This window comes from Python bivittatus, unplaced genomic scaffold, assembly GCF_059951505.1.
Source record: "Python bivittatus isolate LINGU-HERP-01145 unplaced genomic scaffold, Pbiv_v1 ctg000330_np1212, whole genome shotgun sequence".
Taxonomy (NCBI): Eukaryota; Metazoa; Chordata; class Lepidosauria; order Squamata; family Pythonidae; genus Python; species Python bivittatus.
The window spans coordinates 31,122,860-31,146,097 of record NW_028277058.1 but is presented as its reverse complement, the minus strand read 5'-3'; the positions used below and the strand labels follow the sequence as shown (position 1 = coordinate 31,146,097).

The following is a 23,238-nucleotide window of genomic DNA, read 5'->3' as shown; positions in this document are numbered from 1 at the left end:
TCTGTTGTAGCACAGGCAAAACAAATCACTTATTACAATAAGAAATTACTAATAGGATAGAATTAGAGTATCTTAAAGAAGAAGTTTTTATAGGAAAATGAAATAATAAGCTCTTTTCGATTACTACAGTTAATAACCCAATTTTGTTCAAGCACTCTGAACAAAGAAATGAAGGAAGGCAAGAAATGCAGCTGATTTTTGAAGAGCACAGTGCTGAACAGTGAGATTTTTGGTGCCTCCAATGAAAAGTATGTATTTGAGGGCTGTTAAAAATTTTCAAGTCAAAAAAAGGAAGAAAAATAGCAGGTCACCTTCTCTCCTAGCTGTGCTTAATGTAAAAGTAGAGTCACTTTGTTCTAACAATAATTCCATGACATTTCAATAGGTGGCTTTCAGCTTCTTCATAAAGAACTTTTCTCTAATTAATGGATTGTTAACTTGGCAGCAGTGTCTAGGCGTTCTGCAGAACATTTTGTGAACGAAAAAAAGAAGAGGAAGAGGATTTCTCAAGCATAAGAGCTGCAAATGATATGTAGCACAAATGGTAATAATCTTATCTTACCAAATAATACCAGAATCAGAAGTACACTGCATACACAGTGAGAATTACGGATTTACCGAAGCAATATGGTCCAGATTTAATGACAGTGGAATTAATTACATAGAGACATTTGTACTCATTATATGGATCTTAATTGGCTTGGGGAGGGTTGATTGGCTTGGGGAGGGTTATGTTTAGCTCTCTTAACCATTATAAGACTTTTTTTCTTTTGTACTATTTTAAAGCACACATAAAAAAGAATTAGAAGAAAAGATTGATTAAAGCAATAGATCTGCGTAGTATTAGAAAAACACAATAGAGTATTACATTCTACTTCATTTGAAACTTACCTTGCCTGATCAATAGGAGGAATGCACAATAAAAAAGAAACTGGGTACATGTTTTTCCAGGACAGGAAGTTAGAAAAGGAAATCACATGATGCATAGATGATTGCTTATCGGATCCAACACATTTCAAATATAAACCCTTCAGGAACGTTCTTTTGTACAGCTGATTTGAATCTTTGGTCTCCCATTCAGTTGGATAACTATTTTTACAAAAGAGCTGAAAGCCAGTGACTCAAGTTGAGTGAAACTTAGTTTTGTTTTTTGTTTTTTTAAAAGATATATACATTTAAATATGTTGAAAAATGTATTTTGGGAGACTTCCTCTTTCCAACTTCTGTGTTTGGTGTCTACCCATTTTTCCTTTTCCTCTTTCTTTGAGTAAGATCTCTTCTTCGTGTATAATCTGCCTTGTTGAATCCTGACTGCTGGATTGGAATCTCATGCTGAAAAAGGGATCCTGCACTTGGACTGGAAAGCAATAGGTATTCACTCTTTGTACTCAGCAGCTGGTTTTTAAATTATGCTTCCTATTGTTCCAGACAGAGTTGAGAGCCATCAATATGGTTATTTTTTGATAGATGCTTATTGGATATATATTTTCCTTTAAATATGCAATAGCTATGTCATAATACTATTTAAACCTTTTATTAATCTGGAACAACTTTTTCCTATTCCTGCAGATGTGTTGGACCAATGTCCACGTGGCAGTTGAGACTGTTAGTGGACAATAAAATTTACTAAAGCAAATTATGGAAGGCAAAATCAGATGTTATATGAATGGCATTATATATCATGCATCAACATAATTTGGCATGAATTTTAATTGTCCAGATTGTTGTTGTTGTTTTTCTTAAAGTAGTTTCACAATGGCACTGAAAATAAACTACAAACATTACTAATGCTTTGAGGGAATGGGCAGTGCTCCATCATATAGAAAGTATTTTTAAATTTATGATGAACACCATTATTTGTTACTGATGAAGTAATTTCCTTCTATACTCACTTACCTACTGTATAACCATCAATAAATATTCAGTCAGCAATTTTGACTAAAGTTTTTTTTTTTTTTTTTTTTTAAAGGTCCATTTGGGGTTGGGAAAAAACTTTTTGAAGTAAATGAAGCTTTAGAAATTTACGATAAACAAGATTCCTTTAAAAAAAAATAGAATGCACAGTTTTAGAATCGACTAGCAACTATATGTTTTCAACCATTCCCATTATTTAATACAATTTGATCAGTATGCTGTTTTAGATGAGTCTTATTTCTACTGCCTGGAAATGGGACCCCTTAGCACCCAGTCTTCACTTCTTGGCCGTAGACTAAAACAGGATTCAGCATCATTAAACTCGTTGATCTGAAGAAATTTAATGTTCCTATATGTTGAATTGTAACTATTATGTTTTCCAGCCTATCTACTATGTCCTGAGTCATAGCAAATTATTATTTGAAGGGAAAACAATGAGGCATTAATTAACAAGAAAAAAAGTTCATTGGTTTGAAACAATCTAGCTGGTCTCTTTTGCATTATGCTGCAACATATTCTTATCTGCCAAACAGCTCTTAATAATTGAGTTTTTAAAATTTTAATTATGCAATTCATGCACATACATCTTTGTCAAAGCATGATACTTTAGTCCTCTAAATCATAGCAGTCATGAAATGTCTATATTGACATGGGATTTGGAACCCAGTTCTATCTTATAGAATCTACAGTAAGTATAGTTCCTGAATCATAACAGCTTATTAAGAATCTATATTTCTATATTAAATGAAAACATACTCCAGTCTTTCTTCAGGCAACACTTCAATTGCCTTCAAAAGTCAATAGATTCACTGCATGCTATAGCCGTCGATAACTGCCTCAAGAGATTTCCAAAGTGCTTCTAATTATGTGTATGTTGCAAGGTCCTGGAGCACAGTAAATTCTACCATCTCCATTATGTCTTTTGTTGCCTATTGATTAAAAAGTCTAACAGCTGATCCAAGGATCCAATGTTCACTGTGTGTATCCATAAACATATATACAATCAATCCTTTTCAAAATTGATTTCACAATTGACAATAAGGTCATATGAAAAAAATAATTGCCTTAATTTCAGTGAAACAATTTTAGCTGCATAATAAACAAATATCCTAAATTTAGTTAAATAATGACTCCTTAGGTCCACTGAGGTCTATCCGCACTGAATGATTTGAAGGACCAAAACACCTTCTGACATCTATCATACTTAATGTATGATTTATGTCCTATCTAATTTGTTCATATCCTCTAAATTATCACAGATGAACATACAACGATTTTATTTACTTATTTATTATTAAATTTATATGCCGCCCATCTCCCCCAGAGGGTGAATCTGGGTGGCTCACAATTCAAAATAATAAAAACAATAAAAATATAAATATGCACATTAAAACAGCTAGTAACAATTCTATATAAAAAGCCAATATGCAATTGAAGATGATGGGGCATAGCAGTATTGATCATCCCACCAGCCAATTCCAACAATGTAAGCCCCCATAACGTCCCCAGGCCAACTGGCATAGCCATGTTTTTACACTTTTTCGGACCAATGCTTGTATTCTTATACCTAGGCTGTTGTCCAGGCCCTTCTCTCTGATTTCCATTTCTATTACTGAATTTTACTGTGTCTTGCTTTATCCATTACAGCAAAATCCAATATCACCTTGCATAAAGTGATTTAGACAATGCAGGTCCCATGTTATTTTTGTTTAAAAACATATCCAAATAATGTCACTGTAGTCAATATGCTAGCAAGGATAGACCAAAGGAGCTGCAAAATGTGTAAAACTAAAAACTGTATACTACCTAGACTCTCTAAACCATAGGATTCACATTATGTAACTATCCTTAAGAGTTTAGTGTTTACAAATTCTGAGTAGGAGGTTGTAGGAGCAAACAAACAAAAATCAGAAGTCTGGCAGCACCTTCTCCAACTAACGCATTTTATTAAGAGGCATAAGCTTTCATGAGCTGCAGCTCACTGCATCAGATGCATACAGTGATTAGACTGATGTAGGATTTAAATTGGGAGGGAGGGAGAGGAGAAGACAGACTGGTTATGCAGATTACACGTGAGACAGATTACCAGTACCATATCGCCACTCCTCCCTTGAGATAATTTATCTAAATTCAAATCTAAGAATTGTTCTTTATTTTTATTTCAAGTATAGACAGAGGCCAAGGTTATTATTTTGCTTTCCTTCCATGATTTTAAAATTAAGATCCTTCCTGCTTTATCTTTGAACTGATCCATTACTTCCCAAGTAGGTGACTTAATCTACATTATTATTCCATTTTTCTTCATTTTCCCAGCAGCTGTATATTCTTGTCCCAATTTCTTTTGCTTTAATAGACACCATTATCAATTCAGAGCACTACATTGCAACACTCAACATTTTGAGACAACAATTAAGCAGAGATCATAAGCACAAGAAGGACATCTTGCTCCAACATGACAGCACTAAGTCTCACATTTCACAGACACCTAATAAGTAATTGTGAAGTTGGATCTCACTGTCTTATCCCATCCACTATACAGGCAAGATCTGCCACGATGTGACTTCCACCTTTTTCCAAAATTAAAGGAATACTTTTGTGGGCATCAGTTTGATTCAGATAAAGAGGTGGAAAATGCTGTCAGGACCTGGTTGAAGAGACAATGTGTGGAGTTCTTTTGGACGGCTTTAGGAAGCTCGTACATTGTTAGCAAAAGCATGCAGTAAATGGTAGTGATTATGTGGAGAAGTAAATACAGGTAACAAAATAGCTCATTTCAAGAATTATTTTCCACTTCCATTTACTGAAATATCCCTGTTCAGACTAAAGTTTTGGAGGTTGAAGCATTACTGTTCATTCAATCCTAATTTATTTTGTATAAACTGAAGCATCTTACCCATTTTAACAGAATATGAATTCATTCCATATAGTTAATTTTATGATATAGCTAATATCTGAAGCAGCTCCTCCTCTCAATATTTTTGTCTATATCTCAAAGTACTTCTCAAGCATTTCATCTAGTGTAAACATTATGGGCTATCGGTAAAAACAGTGAAATACTTGCTTAAAATGACACATCATCTAATTTATGACCTGGCAGTGCTTGATTCAATAACAATGGTTATTAATAATGCTATTGTTTTCACTGTGTGCAGAGCCCCCAAAAGATTGTAAGTATAAAGGAATTTTCAGTTTGCACGTAGTGCCTCCTCCAAGATAGGAGGCCTACTGAGGGTGCCAAGTCCCAGGGTCAACTGTTCAAATCCTGAAATCCTTATTGAAGCATATTACCATCTCTTTTCCTTATAATAAAATCCCATAATAAGTCTACTCTACAAGGCTGTTGTTTCATAGCCCCTTCCATTTCTCTTTAAGTGACTTTTTGGCACAACTCCTCTTCAGGTGACTTCAACTCAGTCATAAGTGAGTTGACTCCTGCCAAGAACAGCTGTTGCTTTAATACCCACAACTGGCTTGCTAGGAAGCAAGACCAAACAGACGCTAACTGAACTTGAAAATCCAGCAGTCCGTTCTCAAAAGGGCCTGATCATGTCTACATCTCTCAGGAGGTATTTTATCTATTTTTTTCTACATGTCTATACTTTTTACATGAATTTATGAATATTTTATAATATACTTTCTACCTACCTGTCATCATTAGAAGGATCCCAAAGCAGAGATACAAAAGTAGTCCAATTTAATTCAATGCCTGGAACTTGAATAAGGGCTGGAAAAACAGAGGTTCATTCACCAATAGATTAGCCTGGGGAAATACCAGTGTCTCTCATTTTTTTTGTTTTTGTTTTTTGGCAGAATAGAATGAAATTATTGTTATGAGAGGATGGTGTAATAAATTAATGTAGGTGTTTCTGAGCTCACTGCAAGAGAGTCTCAACATGCCCTTATGAAGGAGATGATTATGAGGTTTGAGGCAAGAGTATAAGACAATCAGCTTCTTTGTCCTTTCCATAAATAAATCAGTCACTAGGGTTGGTCAGCTACTAAAACAACACACAAAACTTTGTACAATCCCTCTGGGTGAAATACTAGGTGGCACTGAGGTTTAGGAAATGGTAAAACTAAGGATGTTTCTCTGTCAGGATCTTTCCACTTCCAAGATACTACAATTGGGATGTTTAATGCTGAGCTGATCACGCAAATTACTTTCACTGAAACTAATACTCCACCTGCCTTCTATCCTGACAGTAGCAATAAGATGAATGACACACCCCCATCCCCCCCCCCCAAAAAACCCTTTTTGGCACAACTGGCATTCTTAGCACAATAGAGGTGCAGAAAAGCAAATACAAAATGACGTTGCATGGAAGCTCATGACTGGAATGGAGTGAATTCAGACCTGAGTAAATGGAAATTATCCCATTACATCTTGTTGTCTGAGTTTTGAATAAATTTGATATGCACCATTAATAAAAATCCACGCTACAAATCTCCCTTCATAAGAAGAGTTTTAAAGTTATAAATATACTGCTATTGTCCAATAAAGAGCCAGTTTGGTGTAGTGGTTAAAGGCATCAAGCTAGAAACCAGGAGACTGTGAGTTCTAGTCCCACTTTAGGCATGAAGCCAGCTTGGTGACCTTGGGCCAGTCACTCCCTCTCAGCCCTAGGAAGAAGGCAATGGCAAACCACTTCCAAAACTTTTACTTTATTTATTGGATGCTTTCAAACTATTTGACTCTGTTCTTATATATGGAATTCCTATTATGAAGTTGATTTTTTATGGAAGTGTGGTGCCTTGTTTTCTGAAAAATGTAATGTATATAGTTGTGGATAAGCTGAGAATTTTAGGTGCCAAAATACACCCATAGAATTGGGTTCCACTTATGTGTGGATGGGCTTATCTGCAAGTCTATATGGTAATACTTTTTTAAAGTATCTGCGTATCCCGTATAGACTCACAGAATAAGCCCATCTGCAGATAAGCTGACTCTCAAATTTTTAACCAAAGTTCCATGAAAAATACAGGTCAGCTTATCTGCGGGTGGGACATTTTTCATGGTATTTTGGTGAAAAATCCAAGGGTTGGCTTATCCATGGATAGGTTTACATGTGAGTATATACTGTAGGTGAATTTCCTTTATGATTATAAATACATAAACTTTATTTATTCATGTATAAATATAAATGAATAAATAAAGTTGCTTAAATAAAGTTGCTTGCACTTAAGGACAACTGAATTGAATTACCATTAACGTCTTGAGGGAATGATTCTAAGCTTTCATCCATGATATCTGAAAGCTAACTAACTTTCCCCTTGAGGAGGCTCACAGGCAGAAACAAGCACCATCATCAGAGGTCTTCCTGATACTTTAATGGGCTCCACCACTGTTACTATGTGCTTCATAGGTCTCCGTAGGTAGTGACAGTAGAAAAAAAGATTCTGGAGATGTCAAGAGGGTTTTGCAAAGTTCCATCTTTTCCTGGTACATCTCAGAGAGGCTGCAAGCATATTAGCCCCAGAGGTGGCATGTTTATTTTCTTTCTCTTTAGGTACTGTGGAAAGGACTTCTTTTTTTTTAAAAAAAAAAGGTCAAACGTTGAAAAGAAATTGGGAGATCAGCTTATCCCTATCCCTTGGCAGTAGATATTTCTATATCATGGATTATTCCCAAAATCAACAGTTTGGAATTGTCTTAAACTGATGCTTAATTCTGAATTCCTGTTACATTATGAGAAAATTGTTTACATTTGTGGTATTCAAGAAGAGGTTATATTTCTCATGGTAATCCTGTGAATAGTAGATAGAGATGATTAATTGAAGACAATTGCTCGTAAATTACATCTCATGTATAGATCAGGAAATCAAGAGATATTTTCTACTTAGAAAAGTTTGCATGTACATAAGTAACTTTGTGAAATGGCAAAACTGATCTCATACAGTGATGCTGCAGAGGAGTGAGAAAGAAAATTAAAATCTCTGGAGAGATACATGACTGAGTTCTAATTTCTGAACTACACAAACTGAATTTAAATAGATTTAAAAGCCAGTATTACCCAAGGATCTTGGATTAAAATTATAATGCTGAAATCAGTGCTCAACCTCCAGCTACTTTCCAGTTAGGGTATTTCACCCAGAGGAAGAGAAATCTGTCAAATCAAGAAAAAACAAGAGAAGAGGAAATAGCCAATTTCTAAGTTATATAAGAGAAGAGCTGGATCCAAGCAGTTGCTTACAGAGGTGCTGCATTACATTCTCTCTGTCTTAAGTAACTGTTATTTGGAAACTGAGGTGACCCCTGGAGAAAAAAACAAAACTAATCTGTTAATATGGTGCATAATCGCTGCTTCCCTTGCCTTCAGGAAAGTTTATGCAGAAATATTCTTCTTTCCCAACATGGTGCCCTCAGATGTCTTGAGCCACAATTCACATAATTGACCATAGCCATTGACCATGCTGATTGACAGTAATGGGAACTGCAATCCCATACATGTGGAAGGCATCAACTTGGAGAAAGCTATTTTATACCATCAGTAGTTCAAGGAATGCAGTGATGCACAATGGACTTCTTTTTTAGGGCTTTGCCAAAGAGCTATCTTGGTACTATCAGTTCGCTAATATTCAGTTAGCATGGAATGATATCCTGGATTCTATGGGAATGTCTCTCTTGCCCTGTAACAGATGGCCCTTTTGTGCAGTCCAAGGTCTCTTTGCTTGTAATATCCGATGATTTGAATTTGGTATTTTATAAGGTGCGAATGGATTGACTATTGTTTTTATATGCACTGGAGTTGAATAAAGTGACCTATGGTCCTCTCTTGCAGTTCTGTTATCCTTTTAATCTCACCATTGCATTGGTCTGAATGAGCCATACAATGACTGGTGCGGCACTCCCAGGTCTGTGATTGATCTATATCATGGTAGCAATTTCTCATTGTCTGGGCAACAAATAGACAGCAGAATTTGAGAAAAAAATAGCACCCTAGAAAGGATTTCAAGGGCATAACTGCTTAATTTGAAAGAGAAGACTCTTAAATATAATGTTTGTCGACTTGGCATTTAAATTTCTCTTTGCCGGTGCTCTGCTGGAAGAGAAGTATTTCTGTAGAATTAATGACAGGTCATTATTTTTAAAACTTTTTAAATGTCTCTGGAGCGCCTCTAAGTAGCAAGTTAGGCTATACTTTAAATTACACAAACTATCATTACACACATGATAAATCATTGAGAATTGCTGAATTATTTTTTTTACTAAAATTACCTTTGCTTGCCAAATTTGAACTTTGTTCAGATCTGCAAAGACTGCAGTGAAAATGCTATTAAAAATAGCCCTTACTTACACTATTGGACTTACAGCTGTACCTCATATTGAGGCATAAATTTACATTCCTCATTTAAGGTTAATCCTACTATTATGCCTTCGTGTCATAGTGCTTTAGCTGAGATCCAATTACTTTGACTTCACTCTTTGTATTGCTTCACACTGTGGAAAAACATTGCAGCTTTAAAGAGATGCTATGCTTGTTCCTCCTAAAGCATCAGTTTGAATTATTTCCAGAGTGCTGCATAACCCTAATACTTATATGACCTTTGTAATCATGAGCATAAATATTACTCTCCTTCAATATTAAAATAAGCTTAAACAGACAGTTATCTGTATTATTGGACATTTCAGAGAATGTTTAATAATAGTTGGTTGCCATCTCCTTGGTGGTGGAAATGTAGTTCAGGAGTTGGAACACTAACTGATATGATCTAGACTTGTCTTATAATTTGCCATATTTGGGGCTTAAATCCACAACTGATAACATGAACATAAATAACTGATTGCATTTTAAGAATGTTTATGTTCTTGACTATATCCCAGTATTTGGTATTTATCAAAAATGGTGGAGCTTACATGCATGGGGTTGGCCAAAATAATTACGGTACAATACTGGAAAGATAAATTCACAACTGTTCTGCAGTGATATGTTGTTGACTTATGCTATTTGTCTTCTCTTTTCTCTTTTCTCTTTTCTCTTTTCTTTCTTTCTTTTTTTTTTTGGATACAGTGGCAAGGAAGATAATGTTTGAGCTATTTAGTCAAACTTTTTAGAGTTTACATGTGAGAAACACATGGAATTGATGAAGAGGAAAGCAGAAATGTTTGTGAACATATTTGGGATAGATTTGGCATATGGGATAATAAGGCAGAAACTAGATCCATACATTCTATTGAGTCATTATGTGCTATGTTTCTGTCTTAGCATAGTTCAAATCCAAATTAAGAATTTTTGTGAATCATGGTTTATAGCATAATGTATGAATCTATCCAGAGATAAAGAAAGGCAAGAAGGAAAAAGAAAAGTCTTCACACTTACACACCTATGTATGTACCTTCCTTTCCCATTATTTGAAATGCCTACCTTTTTAATAAGGTCTTGATGGTCCCAACATTTGCATTTCAACTTTAGGAATACTCTTAATACTTAGAAATTTCTCTGTTCTTGCTATATACAGCTACAGTAAGTGTGTCACATTGTGAAATATATTGAATTTTTAGGTTATCCCAAGATCACATCACATAGGCTGAATCTTAAGATGTTGCTTTGTCTTCATTGTCTCATTACTTTTACTAGATCAGGATTCTACAATTATATGCAGAGTTTACACTCCAACTGCTTCTCATTACCTATGTTCAGTGTATTGTGATGATGCATCAGTGTCAAGATGGTGAAACCAATGACCTCCAAATCCAGCTGGAACCTTCTCTCTTAGGCCCATTAAGTTGTCTACATAAATACTTCACATCAAGTCATTTGCTTTTCCCATTGACAACAGTGGACCATAGAAAATTGAAGCTAAAGATTGTGATTAGCCTTCTGGATATTACAGGCACACACATATATCCATTCAAGCATTCATTTGTTTAGAAAATGCCAGCAATCAAGTGTTAAGAACATTTTCCTTAGAAATGTTCATATGGCTCAATTCTTCCACCAGTACTGAGTGATGTAAATACAAAAGGTTTGCCTTTCAGACATAATCTCCTTCATACCTTGTACAGTAACATCAGGAAATTGCATTTAAGCTATGGTAACTCTTTTACATACACAAACATACAGGAACATTGTAAAGAACTGTGTAAACAAAATAATACAAAAATAACCTTAAAACTTTGTTTTGGGAGCAGGTCTACCAATTATAACTAAACGTGTGGTAAATCTAGTAGTTTGAGATTTAAACAATACCAATAATCCTACTGTAATATGTGTGTGTCATAATAGCAGTCACTTAATGATTGCTTTTCTGCATAACTGTTGATTTAAACATGCAATTCAACATTTGCAGCTGTATTTTCATCTGGAAACTCTTCACATAAAGAAACACCATTGTTCTCAGTAATGCAAAATTTTGTTGACAGATCACAACTAGTTTCTGTTAGCTTACTACTTAAACATAAACCCAGGACATATAGAGAATATTCCTTAAGATAATACATCAAATAATCTATTTAAAACTATTTCAATATTTTCGAGTACTTACATTATAGCATGAGATCCCAGCAAGAACCATGCTTTTATTTATATAGCATAGTTGTGATGTTCTGCCCATTTTTTCACATGGGAATATGAGAAATTTCTTGGAAAAGGTGAGGAACAAAAGATACATTTGGATACCTGAGGCTGAAGCCTTTAACAGGAGAAGCAGAGTCCCTAGTTTTATATATGCTTATAATAGCATTCCCAACTTAGTGCCTTTCATGTCTGCAGAGGCTACAATTCCCTATTTTTCCACAAACAGGGCTGGGATTTAAAGTTCTTGAGGTTGAAAATACATATATTTTGGTTGGAATAGAAAAAACCAAACAAACTTTGATCCATGGCCATCATCACCTTTTCATTCCAAACAATGATTAAAGTCTCAGACACCCAAGTTCCCTCTGAAATCTAATAAGATCCATCAGGCACCTGGATCATTCACATTGGTCCTAACTCCTTGTGGTGGAGTGTAGCCACAGAAAATTCCAAGGGTAATAGGGAATGATGGTAACATCCTCCAATTCCAAATCACATTGTCATTGCCCCAAAATAAAAACAGATCTAATATGTGAGTTGGGCCAGAGATAACTTGGGTTTGATCCATGAATTCCCAAGCCATCTCTAAGTCCACATCCAGGGATGGAATATTGAAGTGTTCCAGTACCAAACACCTGGAAATTCCACTGCCAACCTGGCTATAGTCATCTGGGGTCAGAGGTTGCTATGCAACAGGGAAGCTGATATACTAGCAACAATCTGCTTTGATCTCTGTAGCCCAGGGTCCCACAACCATCTGTAACCATCTGTTTCCAGAGCTGCAGCCCTGGAAGCACCAGGTTTCTTGGATAACAAAAGCTACATCCTTGCCCCTGAGTTGTGGCTAGTGCCACATACAAAACCCAGCTGGGCACATCTACAAGAGCGGACCCCTCCTTTGTACTCTGCCAGGTTTCAGTAAAGCATACAAACTCAGTACTTTCATCTACAATTAAATCATGGCTAAGGGAACTAATTATTTTTAGCCTTAGCCATGAGTGTGCATTAAGTAGCAACAACCAGAAACCAGAACCACTGAAGGACAGAGCAAACAGAAGGCTGGAACATGGTATTGCTGCTAAGCACCAAGGTTCCCTTCCTTGCCAGCCTCCTATCTCTTGTCATATCTCCACCCATCACTACCATGATTTCATTGCCCACTCAGTTCCCCCACCTGACCATACCACCTCCCCTGACACTAGCCATCTTTTCCCCAAGTCAAACTACAACCACTCCACCATCTAGCTGGCTCTTACTCTGCATGGCATCATGGATAGCTAGCTTGTCCTCCTCCCCATTCACCCAACAACATGCAATACCACACCACATCATCCTCAGTTTTCCACCTCTCAGCCAGGCAAGGCATGGGGTTAAAACTGCATTCCTCCCCTGCAACCCTTTCTCTCATTCAATGAAAAACAAAAAGTAACACCTCAGCATACTATCAATGCTTCCTACCAGTAACCTTCCAACCCCAAAATCAAAACTTCAACCCCTCTTGCTCACTGGCTTATTGGCTGACAAAGATATAAAATCTGAAAGATCAGACACACAGAGCAGTCAAAATATGTTCCATTCCAACTATGTACCAGCATCATATCAATCCAACAAAACAGATGAAGCTGACAAAATATCTACTTTGCAGTGTAGCTGGTGGCAACCATGATGCAGATCAGTCCTTTCACAAGACCACTTTCCCACTCCCACTTCCTGCTGGTTTCCATATCCATATCCAAAACCCAGAGTTGAACCTCACCTGATCTTCTGCATTATCTCTCTCCCACTGAGAAGCCAGTTTGGAGTGTATACGTCACTGTCATTACTGCTGCTGCTCCTGGGCAAGGTGGCATAGTTGCAAAATCCAAACTGTTACAAATTCTGCCACTATCTCAGCATTTCCACTGAGACTTTCCTCTGTATAAGCTTGGTTGGCCCTTGATTTCTTATAGATTGCCAGGCAGCTCTGCCTTCTAGAAGGCTGCTAAGGCTCTGTGCTCCACCAGTTCCTGTGACCACTGGTCAATATTGAGCTGGCTGCTGGCTTCCAACAAATCTGAGGGGCTCCCAGTTCAATATCCAAACTCTACAACCTACTCCTAGCTTCATCAACATATTTAAAACCTAAATTCCTGTAAACCCTGAAAAACTACTATAATTACCCATCATAGCCTCCCCCCCCCCCCCGTGTTGTCTTAATCAGAGTTACAATGGCTGAACTGTATGCTGCTCAGGGTTGATTATGATTTGAAGCAGCCATAAACAACAGACGAACAAATCTTATGGATATTAAATCAAAAAGTTGCAGCTGTGGTCCAAGCCTGTAAATGAATCAATGTCTTCATAATAATACCCTTTCAGAATATAGATGTTGAAATGCAACCCTTACTATGCATTCTCTGGGGAGTCAAATAAACATGAAAAACAATATTTTGTTGAATTAATTGCATCTTGAAATCATAGAATACAAACGTATTTTCAAACTGCGTCCCACTTATTTGTCAAAATGGAATATTCCAGTTCTTGGTTTCAAATTTCTTGCAGGTTCCCCATTTCTTTTTTAGTAATACTATTCCATCAAACAGAAAAATAAACTGTAAATTTGGGAACCTCCAAAAGATTATTAATCATGTAGGGGGTTCAGGTGTTGCTAATGCATCAGGCCCAAACTGTAAGGTCAAAGGATGTTTTAATTCAGCAGTTTAAACAATCTGAATTCTTTTTGCAGCATACAAAATGTTTCAAAACACTTATTAACAGTAACCTGATCCAAAGTGTTAATTATGTTTTTTGCCTAGGAACTTCACAAGGAAGATATATACCAGCAATTTTCAGGCTGGGGTTATCCCATAAAGTCAATTTCTCCTGAGAATCAAGACTACATCCTTCCCAACATCATCTCTATCTCTATCTGTCTCTATCTCTGTTATTTGTCTGCCTGTCTGTCTGTATATCTTCCATTCAATAATGTGGATAAAAATATCTACATTATAATTTATCAGTGAAACAGGAACCAAGTGCCTAACTTTTGCTAGCCAGATCCAAGTTTGTCTTCCAGATGATTATGCTAACTCTGAGAAGGAAAAACTAATCAAAAGAGAAAAAAGCAAACTAACATATGTATACTGTGGCTGTGTTTGCATAACATTTTAACCCTTCATTATCTTAACCTTGCTTTACTACACCAGTTGCCTGAATTCATGCAACATGTTGACTAACTTACTAATCCCAGGGGGCTGGGTTTATGTAATACATATGGTATTACATGGGTACACCAAGGGACACCCCTAACTACTTGCACTGCTGAATTCTGGAACAGATGCAGCTTCTGAGTGGTCTTCAAAGACAGCCCCTAGTAGACACATTAGAATAATGCAGGTAGTCCTCATTTAGTAATCACAATTGGGACCAGCAACTTGGTCATTAAGCAAAGTGGTCACTAAGTGAGACCGTGACTGTGTTTATGATCTTACTTTGCTTTACAGACCTGTGAGGGTTGTAAATGTGGGGATTGGTCATAAAGTTACTTTTTCATTACCATTGTAACTGTGAATAGTCGCTAAATGAGGCAGTCATTAAACAAGGACTACCTGTACAGGCATGAGATATCCAAGGCATGGGGGACTTCCAGGGAAGAAATGGTGGACTGAAGACAGCTCTGTGAAAAATGGAGCTGACAATTGTGGTAGAATGAAGAGCTGGTGTGTAGACTGGCTCTTTGTAATTCCTCTCTGGACAAGGAGAGGACTTGAGATCTCCCCCAAGAGCTCCATACAGTTGCTCCTTGTGAGACCACAAGACAGTGGTCTCTGGTGGGCTTAGAGCTCTGGGAGACAAGGGAATAGCAATCTTGTTCAAATATAGGCTTTAGTTGATTTTTGTGCTACAGTGATGCCATGTGGTTGTAATAATTGGTTGTTTTTGATGTATGGTTGTGTTATCCTTTTCATAGCTTGTGTTGATTGTGTTGTGGTGGGTTGAGTGGTAGGCACTTTTTGATAAATATAAACAAAGCCATGGGAGAGTGCATTCAAGATCTTACATACAATGCAACCATTTTGCAGGCTCCCTATTTCCCTGAGATCCCCAAGCCTGCTGACAAAACAAAGTGTTAAAGGATTTCCAGAAGGTCAATAGGATCAGGGCCAATCTCACCTAGGGAGGAATGATGTTCCACAGGGTGGGTGCCACAGTAGAGAAGGCTCGTCTCCTGGATCCCATCAGGTGAAGCTCCTTGGAAGATGGGAGCCATAGCATGCCCTACTGCCAGACCTGATGGGTTGGATCGATGTAACTGGAGAGAGGTGGTCCCTCAAATAACCTGGCCCCATGCCATGTAGGGCTTTAAAGGTTAAAACCAGCACTTGAATTGAATCCAGAAGCAGACTAGCCAAGGCAGCTCACAGAGCACAAATGTAATGTGTGCCATTCTAGGAGTACACATAACTACCTTGCCACTGCTTTTTGCACCAGTTGAAGCTTCTGGATACTCTTCAAGGGCAGTTGAAAAAAAAAAGAGAGAGAAATGCAAAGGAAGCAAGAGAAGTGGAGAGAGAAAAGTTAAAGGTAAAAGAACCTCAGATTGCCATTGTGTCTCCTACTTAGGAATCTGATGCAAGGTAGCAGGTCTTTTACCTTGTATCATGTATGCTTCTTTGTCCCACTTACAATTTACTAGTTTAGTATATATAAATTAATTTTTACCAGATTATTCTCTCTCTCATCCATGGAATCCAATCCAGTAGCATTCTCTGATCCATAATTCTCTGATTATAGGCAAAGATTATAATAAACATTATTTATCCTGCTTGGAATAAATATCCTGGGCTGGAAACAACTTCCCGACGAGTATTCAATAGGCTTAATGTGCTTAGTGTTAAAAATTGAGCAGCATTAATTCTTATATGAATATGATAGAAATAATTGGCATAGAATTACTACATGAGAAACAAATAAATCAGTTGGGAGTCCTTGGTGCTCTCTGAGCTTGGTTGTTTGCTTGCAGATGTTTCATTACCCAACTAGGTAACTCCATCAGTGCAAATGAGTGTGGGTTTTGTTCCCTGTTTATATACAGTAGCTTGCCTTGCCAGTGTTGACAGGGGTGTGTTTTTCTCCTTGGTACTTCCTATCAACTTGAGGAGAGAAAAAAAAAGGAGAAATGTGATTTTTCTACCTTGTGAACATTTTCTTCCATACTTACATCTGAAAGTAACAAAGCAGGAATCTTGTGTTGGTTATCACCTCTGAAGCTCTACATGGCATGGGAATATTCTCCCCACAGAGGTGCAGTGGGTCCCTACCCTCCTGGCTTTCTGGAAAGGACTAAAGACCTGGCTCTGCTAGCTTGCATGGGGGAATAAGAGTTCTAATCAATCCTGGGGGTGGATGGCACCCTGATGATGTTCCCTGAGCTACTCACCAATTCCATCAATTCTTGGAATTTACTTATTATTTAAAACTGCTTTTATATTGTATTTTAATTGATTTTATCTTCTCTGTAAACTGCCCAGAGTCACTTTTTAACGAGATGGTTGATGACAAATTTGATATATAAATAAAATAAAATAAATAAATTTAAACATGACAGGAGGAAACCCTTAAATATATGAGCAAGCATATCAGTAAGCATACAGTTAATTGATTTAATTTAAAATGAATTAAATGTAACCATATAGACCAGATGCTTCTTAAGAATTCTATTAATGTTTCCCAGGAAGTGCAAAAATAAATATTATTGCACATATTCACAATGTAGATAACTTCATGGTTTGATAGCTTGCCCTAAATGTCCTACAGGACATTTCTTCAACCAGGTTTCTTGTTGTGTAGAATCTGTTGAAGATTTCTGGCAGTAATGAGAAGGAATACCCTAACCCTGTAGAGGTAATCTCTGTCAGGATTCTACTGACTCCTTGCCATCTGTTGAAGCCCACTCACATTCTTTCAGTCTTTCAAATGATAACTTTCTACAATCTCAGAAGCAACCCTGATACTGAAGTATTTGTGAAGGCTAAAGAAAGCAAAGCTCAAGAGTACAAATGTGCATCCAGGTTACTTCACAACCCAAATCACCCAGCGTGATTGATTGGAAAGAGTTTTACTCCAACTTTTAATCATATGCTTTGAAAGGCAAGTTGTGAGGACAGGTGCGTTAGTTGTTCCATGGTCTTATGTCAGATTAAGAATTTTAATCTCCAGACACAAACTAGTCAAAAGGTGATACACTCTTGTGGAAGTCTTTCCACTTTCTTTAACATAATTCCTGAAACTATGCACAAGTTTTCACATAAGTTTTTAACTATAATAAAAATCACATCATTTTCCCTATGGCTTGAAGCGCATAGGCTTCTCCTTACTGCCCACTCCTTGTTATTCACTTTCAAGAAACCCGACCATATAAGCTAAGGCTAAGATAACTGATTTACAAAAATCTAGATGATCACTGGATGATCGTTTTCTGTATCCCTTTGATGCCATGTCTAGTGATTTTCCAGGCTTTTTTAGCCCAGACATGGTAGACTAAGTGTAGGGCTCCAGTAGGAGCTGTAGTAGAAGAGCAGTGCAGAAGAGAGGTATGAGTGAAGGAACAACTGCTGTACCACCTCTTCCTCTATTGGTGTTCCCAGTCAGCTTTTGCCCTAGCTGTTGCCTCTTGCAATGGCTGCCTGCACTGGAAGAACAGATCTTAGAGGCCCTGGCAACTTTCCTGGTCATCACTGCTGGTTGCATTCTTCTTCTCAGTCTCCTGCCTTCTGCTTATGAAGCCATAAAAGGAAGGAGAATATATTACATGTACCAATTGAATGTACAACCTTTTTTTGTATCTCACAGATACTACATTTCAACAAATGTATTTGAATAGAGAATAAAGAATCCTAGTTCCTTGAATACAGCACACGTGTGCGATTTGTAGAAGTGTACAATATTGTTGTCAAATTAATGGCTAAGTCAGTCACTTTATACTTGGGTCCATCATCTCCTGGCTGAGAGATGTCAGGAGAAAGTCAGAGAAATGGTTTTCTACAGATCCCTTTGATATGGCCTACCTCAAAAAGTTCTGCTTATATAATTGAACTTTACAATAATACACTGTCTGGATTTAATACAAAAATATATTTATTTTAATAATACACTGTCTGGATTTAATACAAAGACATTCATTTTAAAGTTATTCTTAGAAATTATTACACATTTAAAGATAATGGCAGAGAAGCGTTTATAATCCAAAAGTCAACAGTAGCCATATTTATTAAATAACTAAGAGAACAGGCAGTATTTTAGGGAAGAGAATTTAGAAAATACTGCAGTTAAAAAACAATCTGACTTTTAAAATCTGTCCAATGAGAGAATGATGAAGATTTTGAATGTTAGACTTTTTTTTCAATCACAAGTATTAAATTATTAAATATTCTTTCTTAACTGAAATAATATTTATAAGATCCATTTGCAACAGTTTATAATAATTGTGATATTTTGAGCATTCTTCATATTTTTAAAACAGATTTTTGCAAAGTTTATTATTTCATATAGCTTGACCAAATTAAAAATCTATGCATTTCTTGAATATAGATAGGGTTGATTGCTCCACATTTATATTTATTTCTTCAACAAGTACATCCCCCAACTCCTTCAGTCCTTCAAGGTCATTGCACAGCTAAGTTCCAGTGTCATAAATTATTGTAATTCTCTATGATATCAAATAGCAAGTGGATAGTGCTATAAAGCACAGTTCCTCATTACACTGCTATTCTCAGAACAGAGTGTACTGCAGTATTTCACTTACTGGTGTTCCTAGCTTACACTTATGCAATTTAAACAAACAATATGCAGGATAAGTTATACTCATGGTGCAGTCTTGAAATTTAAGTCTCTTCAACTGATTTCCTTTCCAAGGCATGCACATCATTAGGGCACTTCCAGAGAGCATCTCACAATAAAATATCATAGCTGCAAATTCGAATTTGATACACTATTGCAAAGATGTAGTAAGAAAATGGGGAGAGAAGAAAAGGAGAATTGGAAAAAGTGTCTTACTTCAGAAGAGTCTGTATTAAAATATAATAATCTATAGATCTTAGCTCCCTTGACAGAGTAAGGTCAAGCAGCCATTTGCCAAGTGTTCAGAAGAAGGCACAGTGGAAGCTAGTCATCTGTGCTGCTATACCTAGCTCTCAATGCCTCATTGAGAAGAAGTATTCAGAACAAAGAATTTGGCCTCAAAGGGAAGGAATAGCATCACTGTAGTTTGTCATTCTAGAACAAGGCACTGCCCTTAGCAAGGAGTATGGGAGGAACCTGGTAGCAAGGAGGAGTGGCAGACTGCTGCTGGCAGGTAGGTGAACAGGTAAACAAATGAGCTTGGTTTTGAAGCAATGCCCCATCTTTCCTCATCACCTGAATGGCCATGTCAATCAATCTAATGGCAGGGCCAGCCCTAATTCCTCTCAATATTCTATGCAACTATAAAAAATCATAAATTAACAGATGACCACAAGACTTCTGTGGTGATTTTCTGTTACACATTCCAGGAATAATTTTGATGGCATATAAATTGCAAGGCACCTTTATCTTCAGATTAATTAAACAGCTTCAGAGATGAAAGGCAACATGACGAAGTAGTTAAGATGTGTCCTTGAATGTTGTGCGTATAACTCTAATACCGACAAAGGTAGACGGTCAATTCATCTGTAATTTGATATCTAATCCACTTAACTGGAGCAATTCTTCTCAGGTTTTGTGGAGTCAGTGGACCTAAATTAAAAAGAAAAGGGAAAAAAAAAACAGTTTGAGAACATCCAAAAGTTAGCTGAGAGGGAGAGGCTTCTGTTATTTCTTCAGGCAAATATTCACATTCCTCTATGCCAAAATCCTTCTATCGCTCTGGATCATACTTTGGTTGTCAAAACAGAAAGGATAATGACTGCTTAATTTCCACTATTGTGTAACTGGAATACAAACAACTGATTACCAAGTTACTTTTGCCTTCATAGCAAGTAACGGTCTTAGGGTAGTCTAACATACTAAAGTATTTCATTCCATTTCATGCAAGCACTTTAGTCCTAAAAGACTTACGGCCATGCTTCTAGACAAGTTTTATTATTATTGTGAATAATGTCCCTCTTCCTTCTTTCTCATAGCCGCTCATGAAAATAGCAGCATATTGTTCATATAATGTTCTGCTTTGAGCAACTGTTCTAGTTTAATCCAAGTTAAACTGCGCATATTATTGCATTTAAAAATATAATGTATTTAAATTGATCTAAGAGCCAAGGCTATATGATTCATTAAATATATATTCACATTAGCAAAACTTACGTAAAACTAAAAAGGAAATTATTAGGGAAGCACTTAATGGGGCTCTAGTACCCTTTCCTGATGTGCGATTTTTCCTCTTATGTTCCTAAAGCTACAGTTATTCCAGAACAGAGGTGGTAAGAAGTACCAGAGAAGTTTCTTTTCTATGAGAACTAGCACCACAGGAGTTGGATTTGTATTAGGAAAAGAGTACTATTGTCACACATACACATACACACACATACATGTACCATGACTCTGTAACAGAGTGGCACACTGGGTCCCCTCTATGTTGCTATATATAAAGAATGTAAATATAATAATACATATATTCAGGCTCCCATTCTAACTGTCCTAACTAGGGGCTACATCTCATTGAAATCAATGGGATATATACTTCTCAGTAAATATGATCAGGTTTCCATGGTTAATAACCACATAATTTGATTCTAAATTGTTTTGTGTTATGCAGCAGGAAATATATTTCAAATCAGGTTACTGCATCATCAAAACAGTCAACTATGGAAAGAGATACAGAAATAAAATAGGCTGGTTTTGAAATTTCTGAGTAACAGAAAACAGAGTTGTTTTTAAAAATCAGTTCTATAGCTTCTGTAGGTAGGACAAAAAGTAGATGCAAAAAAAAGGGGGAGGGAGGGTCTAGACTTGGAACAATACAACTTGCTATCTCCAAACATATCCTAGTCAAAATAATCACAAAGAAAGAGAATTACATATGCAGTAATGATATAGTTTGCACTTAGCACTGCATAAGGAACATGTTAAGATACCCTCTTTTTATTAATCCATCCAAGCATGATTTCAGCAATGTTGGAGAAATTGTGGAACGGTTGTTTCAAATGCCATTTCAATCATGCTTTCAAGAAGTGCAAGCACAGTGAAGTGGCTGCAAGTTTAGGTATGCAATTGTTCTACTGCTATGCAAACACTGCTTCCCAGAATTCATATAATGTCAGTAGAAGAAGAGCATGAATTTGGGGAAAAAATCATGTCAATGCACCATGCTGGAATTGTTGCTTCAGTTCGGGATCATTTCCGGAGTATGGGAGTAAAGAAACCTGGACCTGATAAATGCCATTAATGATTTACTTGATTTATAGAACACATAATTCAGTGTTTCATGCACAGTGTTCAGTTTAATAACAAAAATTAAATATGTATTAAAATATAAAACTTTGATGCTGACTTAAAAATGAATTATTTTATTAGAAACTAGTTCCCTATCTTTCCAACTCTAAGAATGAAGCAATGAAAAAACAGTGCAAACATAAAAGGCAACAAAACAAATACTCCATTTTCCAATAATTGTTAGCAGCTCTAGTCCTATAATGATTCTATTCTGATGGCTCATCTTAGTTGATGATTTTTCACAATGTATTTCATGGCTTCCATCCCTACATGAGACTTTATTACTATCACATAGGAATAAAAAGCCATAAAACACTAGAGTGAATTTATCTTGATCAGATGCCATACTGATTTTCTTCACATGATTTCACAATCATTTCCAAACTAACTGAGGATTTCATGCTACATTATTCAACATTTGAAAACTATATTGCAATTGTTAAAAAAGCACTCCACAATAGTTACATCACAAATTAACAGCAATTTAGGCTTCAGAGAGATTGCTAACTGAACAGAAAGGGGGACAGTCATCACACACAACCACTGAATTCACTGAATAGACAGGACACCACAAAAAAATAGCACTAGAACAGACATACAAAAGACAAAACAACTACGAACATATCCTTGTAAACTTTTAAGCATCCTTAACTTCTTCCCATTTTCGCTTCCTTGAATGGCCATTGCAAACGTCAAATTTGAGTCAGAGGCTGCTACTTAGACAACAGTCCTATAAATACACTAAATAGGCTTTTCCCAATGTGGCACTCTCCAGGGAACTTTTTTCTATGACTCCCAAATTGCCAGCCGGTATAACCAATGAACTTGCTGGCTCCAATTTCAACACATTTGAAATCAAAGAAGCTGAACTAAAGCACCTCTGATGTATACAGAGGTAGTAATGCTGAGATGAAAATACATTACCCTCAAACATTCCACATGGCACCTTCATCTATATCCAAATCCATGAAAATTCTACCACCTGCCTATGCTACTGGACAATAAAGAAATAAAGCTGTTGTTTTCAAAATCAAGCTATGACTACATAGATTCTGAAATAAATACAGTACTTCAAATAATACATTGCTATTCATTTTATTCCTGCTAATAGGCCAATAAACACAGGTCCCTAAGGTCACTGAAAAGAAAAGGTCTTACATTCAATACCTTTTGGAAATAATGTTCTTTCCACATTTCTATACAGCATGTGCTAAAGAATATCCAGAGTGCCTCAAAAAGTCTGTAATACTTCTAATAAAATAACTGACACTAACCTTAGCAAAAATAATTGTCTTGTTTTTATCTTGTTAATCATTACAATGGAAAAATCTACTCCATTTTATTGTTTTCTTACTCTTCTCTGATT

General features: G+C 36.5%; 2 long non-coding RNA genes across 5 annotated transcripts in view; one reads left to right on the top strand and one right to left on the bottom strand.

The window, feature by feature from the left end:
• Positions 1-1,126: 1,126 nt before the first annotated feature.
• LOC148215936 (uncharacterized) overlaps positions 1,127-23,238 on the top strand; it is a 37,159-nt gene continuing 15,047 nt past the window's right edge. Inside the window, exons 1-2 of the long non-coding RNA XR_015796437.1 lie at positions 1,127-1,371; positions 5,314-5,480. This is a non-coding gene — a long non-coding RNA (uncharacterized LOC148215936). The remainder of the gene's footprint in view (positions 1,372-5,313; positions 5,481-23,238) is intronic.
• LOC107326037 (uncharacterized) overlaps positions 18,572-23,238 on the bottom strand; it is a 107,764-nt gene continuing 103,097 nt past the window's right edge. For all 4 annotated transcript variants that reach the window (XR_015796433.1, XR_015796434.1, XR_015796436.1 and 1 more), the window contains one exon: positions 18,572-20,180. This is a non-coding gene — a long non-coding RNA (uncharacterized LOC107326037). The remainder of the gene's footprint in view (positions 20,181-23,238) is intronic.